Source organism: Bufo bufo, chromosome 4 (assembly GCF_905171765.1).
Source record: "Bufo bufo chromosome 4, aBufBuf1.1, whole genome shotgun sequence".
NCBI lineage: Eukaryota > Metazoa > Chordata > Amphibia > Anura > Bufonidae > Bufo > Bufo bufo.
Window position 1 is genome coordinate 20468001 of NC_053392.1, and position 22021 is coordinate 20490021.

Consider the following 22021-nt stretch of genomic DNA (forward strand, 5'->3'; position numbering starts at 1 on the left):
AGAAAGGCTGAAAGACGACCACCACTGAACAAGACACACAAGCTGAAACGTCAAGACTGGGCCAAGAAATATCTCAAGACTGATTTTTCTAAGGTTTTATGGACTGATGAAATAAGAGTGAGTCTTGATGGGCCAGATGGATGGGCCCGTGGCTGGATTGGTAAAGGGCAGAGAGCTCCAGTCCGACTCAGACGCCAGCAAGGTGGAGGTGGAGTACTGGTTTGGGCTGGTATCATCAAAGATGAGCTTGTGGGGCCTTTTCGGGTTGAGGATGGAGTCAAGCTCAACTCCCAGTCCTACTGCCAGTTTCTGGAAGACACCTGTCACGGAACCATGAACCAGACGTACAACAAGAGATAAGTGAAAATAGAAGGCTTTATTGAAAATAAAGCTGTAAAGCAAAAGTCCAAACGGATGGTGAAACCGAGCAGAGTCTTTGCGAAGCCAGAGGTCAGGAACCAGAAGGGTAGTCAGACGAAGCCAGGATCAGGAACCAGCAGGGTAGTCAGACGAAGCCAGGATCAGGAACCAGCAGGGTAGTCAGACGAAGCCAGGATCAGGAACCAGCAGGGTAGTCAGACGAAGCCAGGATCAGGAACCAGCAGGGTAGTCAGACGAAGCCAGGATCAGGAACCAGAAGCAGCAGCAGTCTAGAAGCATGTGAACACAGGAGGACCAAGCAAGGAACTGAAGCCACAGACCTCCTATATATATGAGCTAGGCATCCAGCTCCTCCCAGGGGAAGGAGGAGCCGCAGGGTGGAAGGCTACAAGAAACCCAGAACCCAAGATGGCCGCCAGCACATGTCAAACGAAGGAGAGCAGCAAGCAGGTAAGACCATGACAGTACCTCCCCCTCAAGGGCCCCTCCTCCGCGGAGCACAAAACGGTTTCTGAGGGAAGCGTGCGTGGAAGGCTCGGAGCAAGGCAGGAGCATGGACATCTGCGGAGGGAACCCAGGAACGCTCCTCTGGACCATAACCACGCCAATGGACCAAAAACTGCAACCGACCGCGGACCAGGCGTGAGTCCAGGATATTGCTCACCTCATATTCCTCACGATTGCCCACTTGGACCGGACGAGGCCGAGGAACCGAGGAAGTGAAACGATTACACACCAGTGGCTTCAACAGGGAGACATGAAACACGTTGGAGATCCGCATGCCAGGAGGAAGCGCAAGGGCATAGGCTACCGGGTTTACCCTGCGAAGCACTCGGAAGGGACCAACAAAGCGAGGCGCCAGCTTGGGAGTGGGCACTCGAAGGTTGAGGTTGCGGGTGGACAACCATACACGGTCTCCGACCTGGTAGGAAGGAGCAGGCGCTCGTCTGCGATCAGCCTGGAATCTCTGGCGCTGCGCAGAGACCTCAAGGGACTTCTGGATCTGTACCCAAGAAGCACGTAGGACGGAAAGGTGATCCTCCACAGCCGGAATATCCTGGGGAGAGAATACCTCCGGTAACACGGCAGGTTGGAACCCATAATTGGCCATGAAGGGAGACGTCCCAGAGGAAGAGTTCACCGCCGTGTTCCTGGCAAACTCAGCCCAAGGCAGGAGGTCAACCCAATTGTCTTGGTGATCGGAGACATAGCAACGAAGGAATTGCTCCAAGGCCTGATTGGATCGTTCTGCGGCCCCATTGGACTGAGGGTGGTAGGCCGAGGAGAAGGAGAGATGAATCCCCAACTGGGAGCAAAAGGCGCGCCAGAACCTGGACACAAACTGACTCCCCCGATCCGACACAATCTCCTTAGGCAAACCGTGCAACCGGAAGACCTCCCTGGCAAAAATCGTGGCCAACTCTTGTGCAGAGGGTAACTTCTTGAGAGGAACACAGTGGCACATTTTGGAAAACCGATCCACAATCATGAGAATGACCGTATGGCCTCGGGATGCAGGGAGGTCCACAATGAAATCCATCCCCAGGTGTGACCATGGGCGCTCCCCGGTGGCTATGGGTTGCAGAAGGCCCAACGGAAGGTGCCGAGGGGACTTACTCTGGGCACAAACGGAGCATGCCGCTACATATGCGGCGATGTCGGAACGTAGGGAAGGCCACCAGAACAGACGTGAAACAGCCCAGGACAGCTGATTCTTTCCAGGATGCCCCGCGGTCTTGGAGTTATGGTAGGTTCGCAACAACCGAGTGCGCAACTCCTCAGGCACAAAACATCTGCCGTTGGGTCTCCCAGAGGGAGCACCAGATTGAGCCGCCAAAATCTGCTCACCCAGGGGAGAGGTCAGGCTGGTGCGAATGGCGGCCAGGATCTGATTCGGAGGTATGACCGAAGTCGGAATCGACTCCTCCCTGGACAGCTCGGAGTACTGCCGTGATAAGGCATCCGCCCTGATGTTCTTGGAACCGGGTAGGTAGGAGACCACGTAATTAAAACGTGACAAGAACAGAGCCCATCTGGCCTGACGTGGTGTCAATCTCTTGGCCTCAGAAAGGTAGGTCAGATTCTTGTGGTCCGTCAGGATGAGAACCGGAACCACCGAACCCTCGAGCAAGTGCCTCCATTCTTTAAGGGCCTGCACGATGGCCAATAACTCCCTGTCACCAATCTGATAGTTGCACTCCGCGGAAGACAGTTTCCGGGAGTAAAACCCACAAGGAAGCAGAGGACCCTCTGGTGTTCTACGCTGAGACAGAAGGGCGCCTACTCCCGTCTCAGACGCATCCACCTCGAGGACAAAGGGCAGCCCAGGGTTGGGATGCGACAGAATCGGAGCCGACACAAAGGCGGACTTTAGGGCCTCAAAAGCTCGGATGGCCTCGAGCGGCCAGACCTGGGAATTACTGCCCTTCCTGGTCAGATCCGTGAGAGGCTTGGCCAGCATGGAAAAGTCCCTGATGAACTTCCGATAATAATTGGCGAAGCCCAAAAAGCGCTGCAGGGAACGAAGACCACTGGGCTGGGGCCACTGTAAGACAGCCGAAACCTTCTCAGGATCCATGGAGAACCCCTCAGCGGAAATGATGTAACCTAAGAAGGTTACCTGGGATCGGTGAAATTCGCATTTCTCAAGCTTACCGAACAGCTTGTTCTCTCGTAACCGTTGCAACACTCGTCTGACATCCAGAATGTGGGCCTCCATGGATTCAGAATATACCAAGATGTCATCCAAATAGACTACCACACACTGCTGCAACAGGTCACGGAAAACATCGTTGATGAATTCCTGAAAGACTGCGGGCGCATTGCACAACCCAAAGGGCATAACCAAGGATTCGTAATGACCGGTCCTGGTGTTAAACGCGGTCTTCCACTCATCGCCCGCCTTGATCCTTACCAGGTTATATGCCGCCCTCAGGTCGAGTTTGGTAAAGACCGTGGCCCCTTTAAGGTGATCGAACAGCTCGGAAATCAAGGGTATCGGGTAAGCGTTCTTGATCGTGATGCGATTGAGACCCCTGTAATCGATGCAAGGCCTCAACTCACCGCCCTTCTTTTTCACAAAGAAAAATCCAGCCCCTGCCGGGGACGAAGACTTGCGAATGTGTCCGCGTGAAAGCGCCTCCCTCACGTACTCCTCCATGGCCTCATTCTCCGCTACCGACAGTGGATAGACTTTGCCACGAGGAGGAACGGCACCAGATTGTAACTCTATGGCACAATCGTATGGGCGGTGCGGAGGTAGGGCAACCGCGCGCACCTTATCGAATACATCCCGGTACTCCTCGTATTCAGGAGGCAACAGAGAGTCCGAGGAAGTACACAGCAACTTGACAGACCCATGGATGCAACTAGCCCCACACTGCGGTGACCACGAGAGGATCTCGACCGATCTCCAATCGAAAGTCGGATTATGCTTCTGGAGCCAGGGGTACCCCAAGACCACCGAGTAGTGTGGAGACGAAATAACCTGGAGGCAGACCGACTCTCTGTGAACGGCACCAATGGCTATCCCCACTGGAAGGGTCTCATGAGTCACGTGTGGCGGCAGAAGGGGTCTGCCGTCTATCGCCTCAAGAGCCAGTGGGGAACCTCGAGCCTGCAGAGGAATGGAATTGGCGGCAGCGAACACACTATCAATGAACAAACCACCAGCACCAGAGTCCACCAACGCCTGGGTCGTCACCGAGCCCCCGACCCAGGAGAGGACAACAGTGATCAGTGGTTTGTCAACACGGGAAACCGGGGACGAGGAGACTCCACCCAAGATCTGCCCCCGACAGGATCTCAGGGTACGAGCGTTCCCCGGACGGTTCGGACATGCCAACCGAAAATGCCCACCGAGACCACAGTACATGCATCGGCCCTCGCGTCTCCGGAGTGCCCTCTCCCCCTCGGACAGGCGAGCAAACCCCAGCTGCATGGGTTCACCCCCAGACAAGTCATCCCCAGGAGGCGTGGGAGGAGAGGGAGGCACGGGTGGGACAGCAAACGTAGGCACCAATCTGTTAGAAGACCTCCGCAGGTTCTCCTTAAAGGAAGGTCTCTCCCTGAGTCTGGTGTCAATCAAAATCAGGAAAGAAATAAGAGACTCGAGCTCAACTGGTAGGTCCTTAGCTGCAACCTCATCCTTCAAGGCATCCGAGAGACCATGAGAGAAAGCAGCGACCAGAGCCTCATTATTCCAGCCCACCTCTGCTGCCAGGGTACGAAACTCAATGGCGTATTCAGCTACGGATCGTGAACCCTGTCTGATGGACATAAGGAGCTTCGCAGCAGAGGCAGCACGAGCCGGCACATCGAATACCTTCCGAAGAGAAGCAACAAAACCGGAAAACTCGGCAACCACCGGATTGTTGTTCTCCCATAAAGGGCTGGCCCAGGCCAAGGCCTTGTCCGAGAGCAGCGAGATCAAGAAGCCCACCTTTGATCTCTCAGTAGGAAAGGCATGTGGCAGCAACTCAAAATAAATGCCCACCTGGTTAAGGAAACCTCGGCACTGAGTTGGCTCTCCCCCAAAGCGCTGTGGAAGAGGGGCAGAACCGGTCATACCCCGAAACACCGCAGGCGCAACAACAGGTGTCGGGGTAGACTCTGGCGCAACAACCGGAGCGGCAGTAGGAGCGAGCCCAGGAGCGACAACCGACCCATCGGCAACGGGAGCGAAATGAGCCGTGCGTTCAAGCAGGGTTTGCAACGCCACAGCGAACCGACCCAACAGGTGATCCTGCTGATCAAGTCTGGCAACCAGCGTGGGTAGCGAGGATGGCCCTGTACCGTCAGAATTCAGGGCTTGGTCCTAATGTCACGGAACCATGAACCAGACGTACAACAAGAGATAAGTGAAAATAGAAGGCTTTATTGAAAATAAAGCTGTAAAGCAAAAGTCCAAACGGATGGTGAAACCGAGCAGAGTCTTTGCGAAGCCAGAGGTCAGGAACCAGAAGGGTAGTCAGACGAAGCCAGGATCAGGAACCAGCAGGGTAGTCAGACGAAGCCAGGATCAGGAACCAGCAGGGTAGTCAGACGAAGCCAGGATCAGGAACCAGCAGGGTAGTCAGACGAAGCCAGGATCAGGAACCAGCAGGGTAGTCAGACGAAGCCAGGATCAGGAACCAGAAGCAGCAGCAGTCTAGAAGCATGTGAACACAGGAGGACCAAGCAAGGAACTGAAGCCACAGACCTCCTATATATATGAGCTAGGCATCCAGCTCCTCCCAGGGGAAGGAGGAGCCGCAGGGTGGAAGGCTACAAGAAACCCAGAACCCAAGATGGCCGCCAGCACATGTCAAACGAAGGAGAGCAGCAAGCAGGTAAGACCATGACAACACCTTCAAGCAGTGGTACAGGAAGAAGTCTGCATCCTTCAAGAAAAACATGATTTTCATGAAGGACAATGCTCCATCACACGCGTCCAAGTACTCCACAGCGTGGCTGGCAAGAAAGGGTATAATAGAAGAAAATCTAATGACATAGCCTCCTTGTTCACCTGATCTGAACCCCATTGAGAACCTGTGGTCCATCATCAAATGTGAGATTTACAAGGAGGGAAAACAGTACACCTCTCTGAACAGTGTCTGGGAGGCTGTGGTTGCTGCTGCACGCAATGTTGATGGTGAACAGATCAAAACACTGACAGAATCCATGGATGGCAGGCTTTTGAGTGTCCTTGCAAAGAAAGGTGGCTATATTGGTCACTGATTTGTTTTTGTTTTGTTTTTGAATGTCAGAAATGTATATTTGTGAATGTTGAGATGTTATATTGGTTTCACTGGTAAAAATAAATAATTGAAATGGGTATATATTTGTTTTTTGTTAAGTTGCCTAATAATTATGCACAGTAATAGTCACCTGCACACACAGATATCCCCCTAAAATAGCTAAAACAAAAAACAAACTAAAAACTACTTCCAAAAATATTCAGCTTTGATATTAATGAGTTTTTTGGGTTCATTGAGAACATGGTTGTTGTTCAATAATAAAATTAATCCTCAAAAATACAACTTGCCTAATAATTCTGCACTCCCTGTATAAGTGCAATAGGGTGCAGGAAAATAGCATTGCAGATAAAATATTCACTATTAGCATAGTGATAATGTGTTGTTTCCTGTCAATTACTGCTAAAAATTGCAAAACCGAAATATCCCTTAATCACACTTAGGGTCCATTCACACGTCCGCACTTTGGGTCTGGATCCGTTCCACATAATTTTCAATGGGGACGGAAAAGATGTGCTGTCCGCATCCACATTTCCGGTCCGTGGTCCCGAACTTCCAGTCCGCAGCTCCACAAAAAAATAGAACATGTCCTATTCTTGTCTGCAGCTGCGGACAAGAATAGGCATTTCTATTGGGTTGCGGGCCCGGTGTTTTGCTGATCCGCAAAACACTGCGGACGTGTGAATGGACCCTAAGTCAACCATGTAAAAGAGTCTATTATCCATCCAAGGTACTATGTACGAGAATTCATCTATGAGACATCCAGAATATAAGATAATGGTCCATCATGGACACCCATCTGACCACAGCCGCAGTGCCCTACACATAAACAAGGCATCTCAGAAGATATGACTTGAGAAAGCTCCTGGATGGGCTGAAACGTCATCTAATATTCTGGATGCTTCATGGATGAGTTATATTGCACATACCTAGGAGGGAATATACCATTCAAGCAAGTTCAATGAATTGGAGAAACTCTAGTTGCTCCAAATTGTGCCAAATTTGCACCAATTGGCACCACTTATTAGAGAGATTCTAGGCACAGACACATTAGGAAATCATTAAGGCGTGCTGTGGATATACATCTATGTACATGTTAATGGAGTTCTACAAAATGTATAATTTTTTTCATTGCTTACCTCCACCAATCCCGGCCACTGCTCTTCCGATGCTGCTCCAGTCACTGCTGCTCTTCACTTTCTGGTCATAGCTTGATATGCTCTAACATTGAGATATGCTTGCTTCACCAATCACTGGTCAATGACTAGCCTCAGCCAGTGGTTGGCTGAGAAGGCATTTCCTGACTTTTCAGGGTTGTCAAGCTGGCATCAGGAAGTGAAGAGCAGCTGGGGCAGGAGCAGCTTTGGAACAGCAGTGGTGGGTAATTGGTGGAGTTGAGAATGTCCTGTGCCATCACTTGCGGGTGTTATCTGTATTATACACCTGGAACCCTGCACTCACTGATGAGATCAGAAATACCTCTGATTCCAGCAGTTTAACTTCTTGGATGCCATGGTTTTCAGATTGGCAACCCCCACTGACCTGTCATGTTACTGCATCTATTACACGTCGCTTCTGGAAGAACATTTTAGAATGCCAGTAAAAATTTCCATCTACTGCATCAAAGAAGTATTGCAGTGTATAGAAGAAACAGCAAAGATTGCAGGTTCTCTAAGGGGGGGGGGGGGGGGGGATCATAAAGAAATATAAAAAAAAGTGAAAATCTAAAAAAATCTAAAAATCCTTTTCCCAAAATAAAATATATTTAAAAAAAATACTAAAAAACTAACAAATATCACGTTATTTATATTCCATGGTGAATACTGCAAAACATGCTAAAACAGTTTCTTTTTGACCCCCCTCATCTCCCCAAAAAAACTGAATAAAAAATCATTCAAATGTCACATATATCTCACAATGGTATTCAGAAATACTACAGAGCTGCAAAAAATGAAGCAAAAAAAGTAAAGAATGTGAAAATATGGATACACAATGATGTCCTTGTTGTTAATAATGTTATTATTATATTTTTCTAGTTCTTAAATTTTAAAGTAGTAAAACATAATAAAAACATGGCTATGTGGGCAGAAAACAAGCATGGCTATAGTTTTTGAAATACAGTGAAAAAAAGATCAAACATGTTGTATCCTGGAGTCCAAAACAAGCAAAATCCTAGAGGTTCAAAAATCTTTTCATCCTTTTTTTTTTGACTTTTATGATCTGAATTGTTCTCACACAAGGCGGTGATCAGCAGGAGGTGAAGAAATGTCAGGAGGTGAAGAAATGTCAGGAGGTGAAGAAATGTCAGGAGGTGAAGAAATGTCAGGAGGTGAAGAAATGTCAGGAGGTGACTCACGTTTCCTAGAGAGACAATACCTGCATTAAGTGCATCAGGCGTGGCGTGTCTAGAACCAGGTGAATCAACCTCCTCCTCCTCATCGTCATGTAATGAGGAGTCCTTCAGATGTATGTTACTCACTGTGCATCAGTTCTTCGGCTTTTACTTTACATGAAGAACAATTTTTCTAAAATAAGGTATTTTGAGTTTCCGAACCTCTAAGATCTCTGCTCGTTATTAGCTAAAAGGAATGTGTCTGTTTGCCTCTACAGGCTGAAAAGCTGTGCCGGTTCGTGGCATCGATGCGCAGACACAGCGCTCCTTCCTGACAATTCCCTGCTTGTCAGTGGAGGTGAAGAGCCGCTTTCATCTTCAGCAATCACCTCCACAGTATCAGTATGAGAAATGGCTACTGCTATCGCTCATCCTCATACAGCAGCATTTTTTCCGGGCAGCAGATTGTTGTTTCACCCGATGAACGATCGTTTCTCTGAGGGTCAATCATCTGGAATAAGTATTTGTAGGAATGTTTATTCCCGATAATCATCCTGATTAGTGATGAGCGAAGTTTAGAAAAATGTGATTTGGCTGGTTCACCGAATTTCACAAAGAAATTAGCTTAGTGGGAAATGACTTTGTCACAAAGTGCATTTCTTTGCAAGTAACGGGTGCAATGATGGAGAACGACAATTGGACCGACCTCTATCATTGACCCCTCAGATGCCGCAGCATCTGAGAATAATAGTGAGGGCTTTCAAGTGTTAACCCGTAGAGGATACGCGCCATACATGTACGGTGCGGTGATTAGGCAGCAAATGAACGGCGCGGTGATTGGGCAGGTGCAGGAGCTGTGCCAGCCCGATCCGCGGCAGGGGTTCGGCAGTCAATGATAGTGAAAACACCAATGCCGGCGCATTAACCCTTGATGTGCCGCGGTCCGCTCGCTGTCCATGTGGGATCGAAGCTGCCATCGGGTCCCCGCGCTGTTAAGACAGGGACCCGATGGCATGGAGGGCAGCCAGGATAAGACCCCCAAAAGTTGAATTCCAAAAGTGGAACAAAAAATTAAGTGAAAAAAAAATTTCAAAATAAAGTTTTATACAAAAAATGTAAGTTTCAAGTAAAAAAAAAAAAGCGTCCTTTTCCCAAAATAAAGTTAAAAAAAATTGTCAAAAATAGGGAGAAAGAGAAAAGTAGACATATCAGGTATCGCCGTGTCCGTATAGACCGGATCTATAAAAATATCACATGACCTAACAACTCAGATGAACACAGTCAAAAAATAAAATAAAAACTGTGCTAAAAAAAAACATTTTTGTCATCTTACATCACTAAAAGTGCAACACCAAGCAATAAAAAAGGCATATGCCCCCAAAAATAGTACCAATCTAACCGTCACCTCATCCCGTAATAAATGAGCCAGTATCTAAGACAATCGCCCAAAAAAATATATAAATATAGCTCTCAGAATATGGAGACACTAAAACATCATTTTTTTTTTTTTCAAAAATGCCGTTATTGTGTAAAACTTAAGTAAATAAAAAAAAGTATACATATTAGGTATTGCTGCGTCTGTAACAACCTGCTCTATAAAAATATCACATGACCTAACCCCTCAGGTGAACACAGTAAAAAAAATATATTTAAAAACGTGTCAAAAAACATTTTTTGTCACCTTACATCACAAAAAGTGTAATAGCAAGCGATCAAAAAGTCATATGCACCCCAAAATAGTGCCAATCTAACCGTCACCTCATCCTGCAAAAAATTAGCTCCTATCTAAGAAAATCGCTCAGAAAATAAAAAAAATATGGCTCTCAGACTATGGAGACACTAAAACATCATTTTTATGTTTCAAACATTATATCATTCTGTAAAACTTACATAAATAAAAAAGTAGACATATTAGGAATCGCTGTGTCCGTAAGAACCTTATCTATAAAAATATCACTTGATCTAACCCCTCAGGCAAACACTGTAAATAAAAAATAAAAAAAACGGTGTCAAAAAGACATTTTTTGTCACCTTACATCACAAAAAGTGTAATAGCAACCGATCAAAAAGTCATATGCACCCCAAAATACTGCCAATTAAACTGTCATCTCATCCCACAAAAATTTTACCCTACCTATGGCAATCGCCCAAAAACTGAAAAAACTATGGCTCTCAGACTATGGAGACACTAAAACATGATTTTTATTTTGTTTAAAAAATGATATCATTGTCTAAAACTTACATAAATAAAAAAAAGTAGACATATTAGGTATCACCACATCCATAAGAACCTGCTTTATAAAAATATTGCATGACCTAATCCCTCAGGTGAACATCGTAAAAAATAATAATAATAATAACGTTGTCAAAAAAGCCATTTTTTGTCACCTTACATCACAAAAAGTGCAATAGCAAGCGATCAAAAAGTCATATGCACCCCAAAGTAGTACCAATCTAACCATCACCTCATCCTGCAAAAAATGAGCTCCTATCTAAGAAAATCGCCCAAAAAAAAAAAAAAAACTATGGTTCTCAGACTATGGAGACACTAAAACATCATTTTTATGTTTCAAAAAAAATATCATTCTGTAAAACTTACATAAATAAAAAAGTAGACACATTAGGTATCGCTGCGTCCGTAAGAACCTTCTCTATAAAAATATCACTTGACCTAACCCCTCGGGTAAACACTGTAAAAAAAAAAAAATAGCAAGCGATCAAAAAGTCATATGCACCCTAAAATTGTACCAATCAAACCGTCATCTCATACCCCCAAAAAATGAGCCCCTACACAAGACAGTCACCCAAAAAAAAAAAAAATGTAGAGACACTAAAAAATACTTTTTTTTTTCAAAAATGCTTTATTATGTAAAACTGAATATTTGGTATTGTCACGTCCGTAACAACCTGCTCTATAAAAATTCTACATGATCTAACCCAGTGATGGGGCGGACCTTTTTGTCCGGCCTGCGGAGCTGTCCAGAGGCAGCAGGAGTGGAGATGAGCGCTTCTATTGTGGAAGCGCTCATCTCCATATTCATCTGTATCGCCATCCTCAGGACAGCGATACAGATGAATGGTGCGGAGGAGCAGGGAAGAGGCCTCTCCCTTGCTTATTCCTCTGATAGGCGACAGGCCGTACAGAGCGGGACACAGGCCGGAAGAGGCCTGCATCGCATCACTGACAGCAGCATATTATTTATAGTATACTGTGGCAAGAAGAGGGGTGGGGGCCCTATATACTGGCACAATATGGATTGGTACTATGCAAAAGAGGGGAAGCACTATGGGGGCCACTATGGAGAAGAGGGGAAGCACTATGGGGGCCCTATATACTGGCACAATATGGGGGGCATTATGGAGAAGAGGGGAAGCACTATGGGGGCCCTATATACTGGCACAATATGGGGGGCACTATGGAGAAGAGGGGAAGCACTATGGGGGCCCTATATACTGGCACATTATGGGGGCACTATGGGGGCCCTATATACTGGCACAGTATCTATTCTGCGAAATGCAACAACAAAGCTAACTCCAGACTTTGATGCCTTAGCAAAAAAGGGAGACCAACAACACTGTTCCCACTAGAATTGAAGGTGAGTTATACATACTATGTAATGAAAGAAATACATTGCATAAAAGTTTTGTACGATAACTCTTTTTATGCTTTTCTACCTTGAATTAAATTAAACCTTTAATGTTACGAAATTTAAATTTATATTTATATTAATTTACACAAATGCCCCATCTATCTACTCCTGGTCCAGCCCCCGGGTCCAATATATGAACCCATTGTGGCCCAGGAGTCAAAAAGTTTGCCCACCTCTGATCTAACCTGTCAGATGAACGTTGTAAAAAACAAAAAATAAAAACTGTGCCAAAACAGCTATTTTTTATTACCTTGCCACACAAAAACTGTAATATAGAGCAACCAAAAATCATATGTACCAACAGAACTGCCATCTTATCCCGTAGTTTCCAAAATGGGGTCACTTTTTTGGAGTTTCTACTTTAGGGGTGCATCAGGGGGGCTTCAAATGTGACATGTCAGCTTAAAATTATCCCAGCGAAATCTGCTTTCCAAAAACCGTATGGCATTCCTTTCCTTCTGCGCCCTGCCGTGTGCCCGTACAGCAGTTTACGACCACATATGGGGTGTTTCTGTAAACTACAGAATTAGGGCCATAAATATTGAGTTTTGTTTGGCTGTTAATCTTGTTTTGTAACTGGAAAAAATTGATTATCTGCCCAAAAAGTCAAATTCTGAAATTTCATCTCCATTTTCCATTAATTCTTGTGGAACACCTAAGGGGTTAACAAAGTTTGTAAAATCAGTTTTGAATACCTTGAGGGGTGTAGTTCTTAAAATGGGTCATTTTGGTTTCTATTATGTAAGCCTCATTAAAAAGTGACTTCAGACCTGAACTGGTCCTTAAAAAGTGGGTTTTGGAAATTTTCAGAAACATTTCAAGATTTGCTTTTAAACTTCTAAGCCTTCTAACGTCCCCAAAAAATAAAATGGCATTCACAAAATGATCCAAACATGAAGTAGACATATGGGGAATGTAAAGTAATAACTATTTTTGGAGGTATTATTATCTATTATATATATATATTAGGGATGAGCTTGAGGTGCCATATTCGATTTCGCGATATTTCGCGAATATTCGTTAGAATATTCGTATTATATTCGCCGAAATCGAATATTCGTAAGTTTGCCAATATAATGTGAATAATATGCGAATTATTATTCGCGAATTTGCGAATTTTATGGCAGCGAATTTTCGCGTACAATACAATATATGGAAAGTGTTACAATTAAATGAGTAAGGATCCTGAACGGTTTTGGACATGTCAAGTGAATTCTCGGCACGGTTGCTTGTCATGGAACATAACCTAGCCTTTGCCTTTGCGAAAAAAAATACGTCTTTACAACATGCGATCCGCACACAAGCTTTAAGCATTAGCAATAAGCATAGTAATACTTCACTGATGAAATGACTCGAAATTTTTCGAAAATAATGCTATATACGAAAATCAAGAATATAGCACTATATTCGAAAAATACGGAATGCCGTATTTTTCGAATATAGTGCTATATTCTTGATTTTCGTATATATAGTAATATTTTCGAAAAAATTTCGAGTCATTTCATCAGTGAAGTATTACTATGCTTATTGCTAATGCTTAAAGCTTGTGTGCGGATCGCATGTTGTAAAGACGTTTTTTTTTTCGCAAAGGCAAAGGCTAGGTTATGTTCCATGACAAGCAACCGTGCCGAGAATTCACTTGACATGTAAAAAGTGTTCAGTTACTCATATAATTTTGACTCTTTCTTATATTGTATGCGAAAATTCGCTACCATTAAATTCCTAAAAAAATTCTGTTCGTGTAATGGTTAGCTGGCTCATCCAAACTACTGTTAGCTGCTTTTGCTTACAGCTTGTGTGGGATTTATAATATGTGAGTTGTTCTAAATACATTGGGCCTAATAAATTATATTTCTATTGTTTTATTAGCTTCAAGAGAAACGAAATTTCGTTTTAACGAATATAGAGGCAAATATTCTTATTCTTCGCGAATTCTCGAAGTTGCGATATTCGCAATAAAATTTCGCAATTCGAATATTCGCGCTCAACACTAATATATATGTTGGTTTGTTTTTTATGTGCACTGTTCATGTATTATTATAATCATGTATTGTATTTTGAAATGGAACACTTGTTCACTCCATTTGACATACTCACTATATGAATTTATTTATTTATACACTATTTTCTCATGCATATTTATGTGTTTTAACCACTGCTTCATCACCAATCACTATCGATTCGTCACTCATTATTTCTATTCATTTGTTTCACACATGGATATATTTACACCAACTATATAACTATTGTGCTTGTAAGTCCATCTATTGTGACCCCCGCATACATCCATCGCATCTACTATGGTGCATTAGTATTTGCACCAGTCTTTTCCTGTAGGATCTATGGAAGACGTTACCTGACCATGACGCGGTCGGTCATGTGACTGGCCATCACGTGACCGACGTGCTCGTCATTCAGTGGGAGGTCTTTGTGCGCGGCGCCTGACTGGCCATCGGGCTTGTCGCTCACCACCTCACACGCTGGTTGGTGACGTCTCCCACAGGAGGAGTGTTCACACACAGGGCTTTTTCACATTTGATTTATGTCAGGTGGGCTGGGGACTTTAAAAGGTAGCACTTTCCCAAGGAGAGCTGTGCCCCTGGAAGACGGCAGATGCTGAAACGTGTGTTGGGGTGCGTGGCTCTCCTGAGGAATCATCTCCCCCTAACTTTATGGGTAGGTTCATGGGATTCTATTGTCAGTAATATGAGGGCATTGTGTTTGCTTTTGCACTTTATCTCTGTTAGGAGGTTTGGGAAGCAAACATTGATAGTGATTCACTGACTGCCAGTTTATTGTTGGTTTTTTGACATTTATATACAATTTAGGTAGTTGCATATACTTTTTGACATTTTCCCTTATTTTAGGGTTTAATATATATCTTGCCTTTGTGTTGCACTACCACTTTGCATTGCTAACTTGTGATTTAACACTAACAAGACAACTTCATATTTTTTTTTTTTAAGGCAGCCCCACCTGATCACTTATCTTCCCTTCCACCTCCAGGGATGTTTTAGCATTTTATTATAAGCCTCCATTTATATACATCTGTGTTATACTATTCCTCAGGAGTGATTTGTACCACATCTTTTGATGTGCTTTTTCATCTTTTGTCATATTTATGTATTTAATAAAATTACTGATTATTTTAGCCTGTTTAGTCAGTTCGCTTTTTTAGGATTATCTATTATAAAAGTAGACAAATTGAAATTTGCAAAATTTTCAAAATTTTTGATATATATATATATATATATATATATATATATATATATATATATAATTTTATTTATTTTTTTTATAAATACAAATGAAATTTTTTAACTCTACTGTATTTTACCACTGTCATGAAGTACAATATGTGATGAGAAAAAAAAAAAATCTCAAAGGCCTGGGTAAGTAAAAGCGTTTTAACCACCTCCCGACCGCCTAACGCACGGATGCGTCCGGAAGGTGGTTGATTCATTCCTCCTGGACTCATCCGTGCGTCATCTCGCGAGACGCGAGATTTCGGTCAGAGCCGGCCCGCGCATGCGCATCACGGGCCGGCAAAAGTTAAAGTACAAGTTCGTCACCAGCCTGCCAGCAACGATCATTGGCTGGCAGGCTGGCGATTTTCAAAAAAACGAATCACAAGCCGTATAACAGATCATATTAGTAAATATGATCTGTTATATGGCTTCTCTGCTCCTCTGCTGGTCCTTTTCGTCGGTTGGATCCAGCAGAGGAGCAGACTGAACTGTGAGTACACCAAACACTTCACTGTAGCCCCAGATCACCCCCCTGCACCCCAATTAACCCTTTGATCGCCCCCTGTCAATCACTAGTGAAAGGAAAAAAGTGATCAGTGTAAACTGTCACTTTTTTTTTCCACTGGTATTGACTGTTAGGTTTTAGGGATAGTTTAGGCCCCTTGGTTAGGTAGTTAGCGTCAGTTAGCGCCCACCCCACCGCACCGCAGTCACTTTTATTCGCTGTTTAGCGTATCGCTAATCAGCATTTGTACTTTTATAGTATCTGTAAGTGATCAAAACTGATCACGGTCAGATCTATAATAGTATTAGTGTCACCTTAGCTCGCCCTCCACCCAAAACACAGTGTTTGCCCGATCAGGCCTGATCGGTCGCCCACACGTGCGTTCACCCACGCCCGCCCCGCCGCAGTGACAAAAAATATATATTTTTTGATCACTGCACATTCACTTTACACGCACTGCGGCGATAAAAAAAATCAGTTTTGATATTTTTTATCAACCGCAGCGGCCTCCGGTACTTCGCTAGCCTCCCCTTTGTAAGACAGGCTTGCTTTTTTTCTTGGGTAGTCTCAGGGAATACCCCTAAATTTAGTAGTCCAAATGGCAAACAGGGGGTATTCTTCTGAAGAGGCCTACAGGATTCTGACCCAGTCGGATGAGGAGTGGGAACCCTCATCTGATGAATCTAGCGGGTCAGAATATGAACCTGTAGAAAGCAGTGGCTCTCTGACCCAAAGTTCGGCCGAGGAGGCTGAGGTCCCTGATAGCACCAGGCGTACCCGGCCCCGTGTCGCTAGACCACAGGTTGCGCAGGATCCGCTTCAAGAGCAGCAGAGTGGGGCTATGCCGGATCACGTGGTGAGGCACACACCAGAAGGGCAGCCCTTCCTGGACCTAGTACCAGCACTACCGTACAACATGGTGAAGTAGCGAGCACCAGAAGGGCAGTTGAAGCTGGTACGGTGGCACGTGCAGTAGTTACCCCGTCGCAGCCACTGCACAGACAGGCCCGTAGAGCCCCTAGAATCCCTGAGGTGCTGGCAAACCCTGATTGGCAGTCACCAACTTCAGCCGCACCATTAGTTCCCCCTTTCACCGCCCAGTCTGGAGTTCGGGTTGAGATGGCTCAAATCGGTTCGGCCCTGGGATTTTTTTGAGCTGTTCTTGACTGCGGAGCTCTTAGACTTAGGCCTCATGCACACGACCGTTGTGTGCATCCGCGTCCGTGGTTCCGTTTTCCGTTTTTTTCGCGGTCCCATTGACTTTCAATGGGTCCGTTGAAAAATCGGAAGATGCACCGTTTGGCAGCCGCATCCGTGATCCGTGTTTCCTGGCCGTGAAAAAAATATGACCTGTCGTATTTTTTTCACGGTCAACGGTTCGCGGACCTATTCAAGTCAATGGGTCCGTGAAAAATCACTGATGCACACAAAATTGTCATCCGCGTCCGTGATCCGTGTCCGTTTTTTCCTATCATTTCAATGGCAAACTTGACTTAGATTTTTTTTTTCATGTCCGTGGATCCTCCAAAAATCAAGGAAGACCCACGGAAGAAATAACGGACACGGAACAACGGAAACCGTTTTTGCGGACCGCAAAAAAAATGTCCGTGTGCATGAGGCCTTAGTTGTGGCAGAAACAAATCGGTATGCCACACAATTTATAACCGCCAACCTGGGAAGCTTTTATGCCCAGCCTTTCCGGTGGAAACCAGTCCAAGTTTCCGAAATTAAAATTTTTCTGGGCCTTCTCCTCAACATGGGTCTAACTAAAAAGCATGAATTGCGGTCATATTGGTCCACGAACCCAATTCATCACATGCCCATGTTCTCTGCTGCTATGTCCAGGACACGATTTGAGACCATCCTGCGTTTCCTGCATTTTAGCGACAACACCACCTCCCGTCCCAGAGGCCACCCAGCTTTTGACCGGCTCCACGAAATTTGCAGATTTGTATACCCCAGAGCAAAACATCTGCATAAACGAGTCCCTAATACATTTTACCGGGCGCCTTGGCTTCAAACAATACATCCCAAGCAAGCGTGCCCGGTATGGGGTCAAATTGTATAAGCTCTGTGAAAGGGCCACAGGCTATACCCACAAATTTCGTGTCTATGAGGGAAAATATCAGACCCTGGAGCCGGTCGGTTGCCCTGACTACCTGGGGAGCAGTGGGAAGACAGTCTGGGACTTGGTGTCACCCTTATTCGGCAAGGGGTACCATCTTTATGTGGACAATTTCTACACAAGTGTGGCCCTCTTTAGGCATTTGTTTCTAGAACGGATTTGCGCCTGTGGCACCATGCGACCTAGTCGCCGGGTCTTCCCCCAACGGCTCGTTACCACCCGTCTTGCAAGGGGGGAGAGGGCTGCCTTGTGTAACGAAGAACTGATCGCGGTGAAATGGAGAGACAAGCGTGACGTTTACATGCTCTCCTCCATTCACGCAGACACGACAATCCAAATTGAACGAGCAACCCGTGTCATTGAAAAGCCCCTCTCAGTCCACGACTATAATTTGCACATGGGAGGGGTGGACTTCAATGACCAGATGTTGTCTCCGTATTTAGTTTCCCGCAGAACCAGACGCTGGTATAAGGTGTCTGTATATTTGATTCAATTGGCTCTGTATAATTTTGTTCTCTACAGTAAGGCTGGGAGAACACGATCCTTCCTCAAATTCCAGGAAGAGATCATCGAGAACCTCCTTTACCCAGGAGGTTCCGTGGCCCCATCCACCAGTGTAGTTAGCCGTCTACACGAGCGACATTTCCCCAATGTCGTTGCTGGTACCTCAACCCAACCGTCACCCCGAAAAAGATGTTGTGTCTGTAGCAGGAGTGGAATAAGGCGTGACACCTGCTATTTCTGTCCTGACTGTCCTGACCACCCTGCCCTATGCTTAGGAGAGTGTTTCCGGAAGTACCACACACAGGTACACCTAGCATAGGGATCACATCTCACCAGGACAGGCACACAGGGCTATTAGGGCCCATTCACTCACAGCTGCTGCAAACGTCTCCTTTCACATGGGACAAAGTGCATAACGCACTTCGCCACATCTTTGGGCGATTTGCGCTTTGCACATTGACCCATGGGGAAGGAGAGGTTTGTTCTATAAAGGTGTTAAAAAAATAAAAAAAAATAAAAAAAAAACAGTAAGCAAAAAGGTTAATGTTCAGTTCAAAAAGTTAAAGTTTATATGTTCTCTTCCAAAGTTAATAAATTTATTGCGTTGCTGCCTTTTTTTTTTTTTTACCTTCCAGGTGGACCAACCGATCGACTAGCTGCAGCACTGATGTGCATTCTGACAGAAGCATTGTGCTGCTGTCAGATTACACGCAAGTCTGTGTATGCGGCGCTGCATAACGAGATTTCTCCTCTGCAGTAAAAGATACGTTTGCCGAGGCATATGAGCTGAGGAGGTGGCGGTGTTCCTATGCTTTGGCAAACACTTTGTATATAAAAAAAAATATAAAAAATCCCGGCAATGATTTATTCATCCACATCGATTGATGTGAATGGAGAAATCTGGTTTGCCAGGGCATACGAGCTAAGTGGGTATGGATGTTGGGCGGAGCTCCTATGTCCTGGCAGACGCCTTTCCCCTCCTTTTTTTTTTTTGGCAGAGATTTTTTTCATCCACATTGATCGATGCGAATGAAGAAATCTGTGCCGTTCATTTTTTTTCTTTCAGCCCAGAGGCTGAACGGAAAAAAAAAATCTCATTACCCGTATGCTCAATATAAGGAGAATAGCAGAAACTCCTAATGCTGGGCATACATGTAATGATTGCGGAGACCCTCAAATGCCAGGACAGTACAAACACCCCACAAATAACACCATTTTGGAAAGAAGACACCCCAAGGTATTCGCTGAGGGGCATATTGAGTCCATGAAAGATTGAAATTTTTGTCCCAAGTTAGCGGAAATGGAGACTTTGTGAGAAAAAAAATCTAGAAAATCAATTTCCGCTAACTTGTGCCCAAATTTTTTTTTTTCTATGAACTCGCCATGCCCCTCATTGAATACCTTGGGGTGTCTTCTTTCCAAAATGGGGTCACATGTGGGGTATTTATACTGCCCTGGCATTTTAGGGGCCCCAAAGCGTGAGAAGAAGTCTGGTATCCAAATGTCTAAAAATGCCCTCCTAAAAGGAATTTGGGCACCTTTGCGCATCTAGGCTGCAAAAAAGTGTCACACATGTGGTATCGCCGTACTCAGGAGAAGTTGGGCAATGTGTTTTGGGGTGTCATTTTACCTATACCCATGCTGGGTGAGATAAATATCTTGGTCAAATGCCATTTTTGTATAAAAAAAATGGGAAAAGTTGTCTTTTGCCAAGATATTTCTCTCACCCAGCATGGGTATATGTAAAATGACACCCCAAAACACATTCCCCAACTTCTCCTGAATATGGAGATACCACATGTGTGACACTTTTTTGCAGCCTAGGTGGGCAAAGGGGCCCACATTCCAAAGAGCACCTTTCGGATTTCACCGGCCATTTTTTACAGAATTTGATTTCCAACTCCAGGGCAGTATAACTACCCCACAAGTGACCTAATTTTGGAAAGAAGACACCCCAAGGTATTCCGTGAGGGGCATGGCGAGTTCCTAGAATTTTTTATTTTTTGTCACAAGTTAGTGGAAAATGAGACTTTGTAAGAAAAAAAAATCATTTTCCGCTAACTTGTGACAAAAAATAAAAGGTTCTATGAACTCACTATGCCCATCAGCGAATACCTTAGGGTGTCTACTTTCCGAAATGGGGTCATTTGTGGGGTGTTTGTACTGTCTGGCCATTGTAGAACCTCAGGAAACATGACAGGTGCTCAGAAAGTCAGAGCTGCTTCAAAAAGCGGAAATTCACATTTTTGTACCATAGTTTGTAAACGCTATAACTTTTACCCAAACCATTTTTTTTTTAATCAGACATGTAGAACAATAAATTTAGAGCAAAATTTATATATGGATGTCGTTTTTTTTTGCTAAATTTTACAACTGAAAGTGAAAAATGTCATTTTTTTTTGCCAAAAAATCGTTAAATTTCGATTAATAACAAAAAAAGTTAAAATGTCAGCAGCAATGAAATACCACCAAATGAAAGCTCTATTAGTGAGAAGAAAAGGAGGTAAAATTCATTTGGGTGGTAAGTTGCATGACCGAGCAATAAACGGTGAAAATAGTGTAGGTCAGAAGTGTAAAGTGGCCTGGTCTTTCAGGGTGTTTAAGCTAGGGGGGCTGAGGTGGTTAAAGTTATCACCACATAAAGTGACGTGTCAGATTTGCAAAAAATGGCCTGGTCCTTAAAGGGGTTGTCTGAGTTCTGAAAAAAAAATAGCACTGAAAATCTGATGGGCAGCAATATATAACTGAGCTAAGCAAGTTTTATGCAAAAAAAATATATCTATTTCCTCATTTCCCTGGTTCTTTTCTGGCCCTTTGTTTACATGCAATAAAAACAATCTCTGCCCCTCTCCCTTCTCTGCTAAGGGAGTGAATACAAGTGCTGCCCTGAGTGACATGTCTGCCTGCTGGGAGACTCTGCAGCATGTTGTATGTGTTGGACTACAAGTCCCAGCTGTATAATGACAGTGCTGATACACACAGGCTCTTCCCCCTACCTTGTGCAATGCTCTCTAGTCCTTCAGCTCCTGTGCCCAGAATTGTCACTGCTGCAGATACCCAGTGTGTGTGCAGCTGAAGGGGTTAAAAATCCTAGGAGAGAGCAGACAGCGTGGCAGTGAACGGGGGCCTGGCCAGCACAGTGATGTCTCGTTTACAGGCTTGTAAACAAACTTTATCAGAGCAGGGAGAGAAGCTGACATCACAGGTCATGTGACCCTCAGTGAAATCTGAGAAACCAGCCACTGGAGATGAAGTGAGTTAATTGGAAAGCTGTTATATTTGCTTAGTTAGAAACATAGAAAGAAAAAAAATAACTCGGATAACCCCTTTAAGGTGAAATATGGCAGGATCCTGAAGGGGTTAATCGGGTTGAAAAAAAAAATACTCATCATATCCATTTGAGTGCAAAGAGGCCGCCATGGCTCTCGATTGAAGACACCGCGCTGGCTGATGCGCACGAGATTTTAAACAGGATCTTCAATCAAGTTGGCCACGGCGGCATCTCCATGAGCAAGCGGATAAGGTGAGTATTTTTTTTATT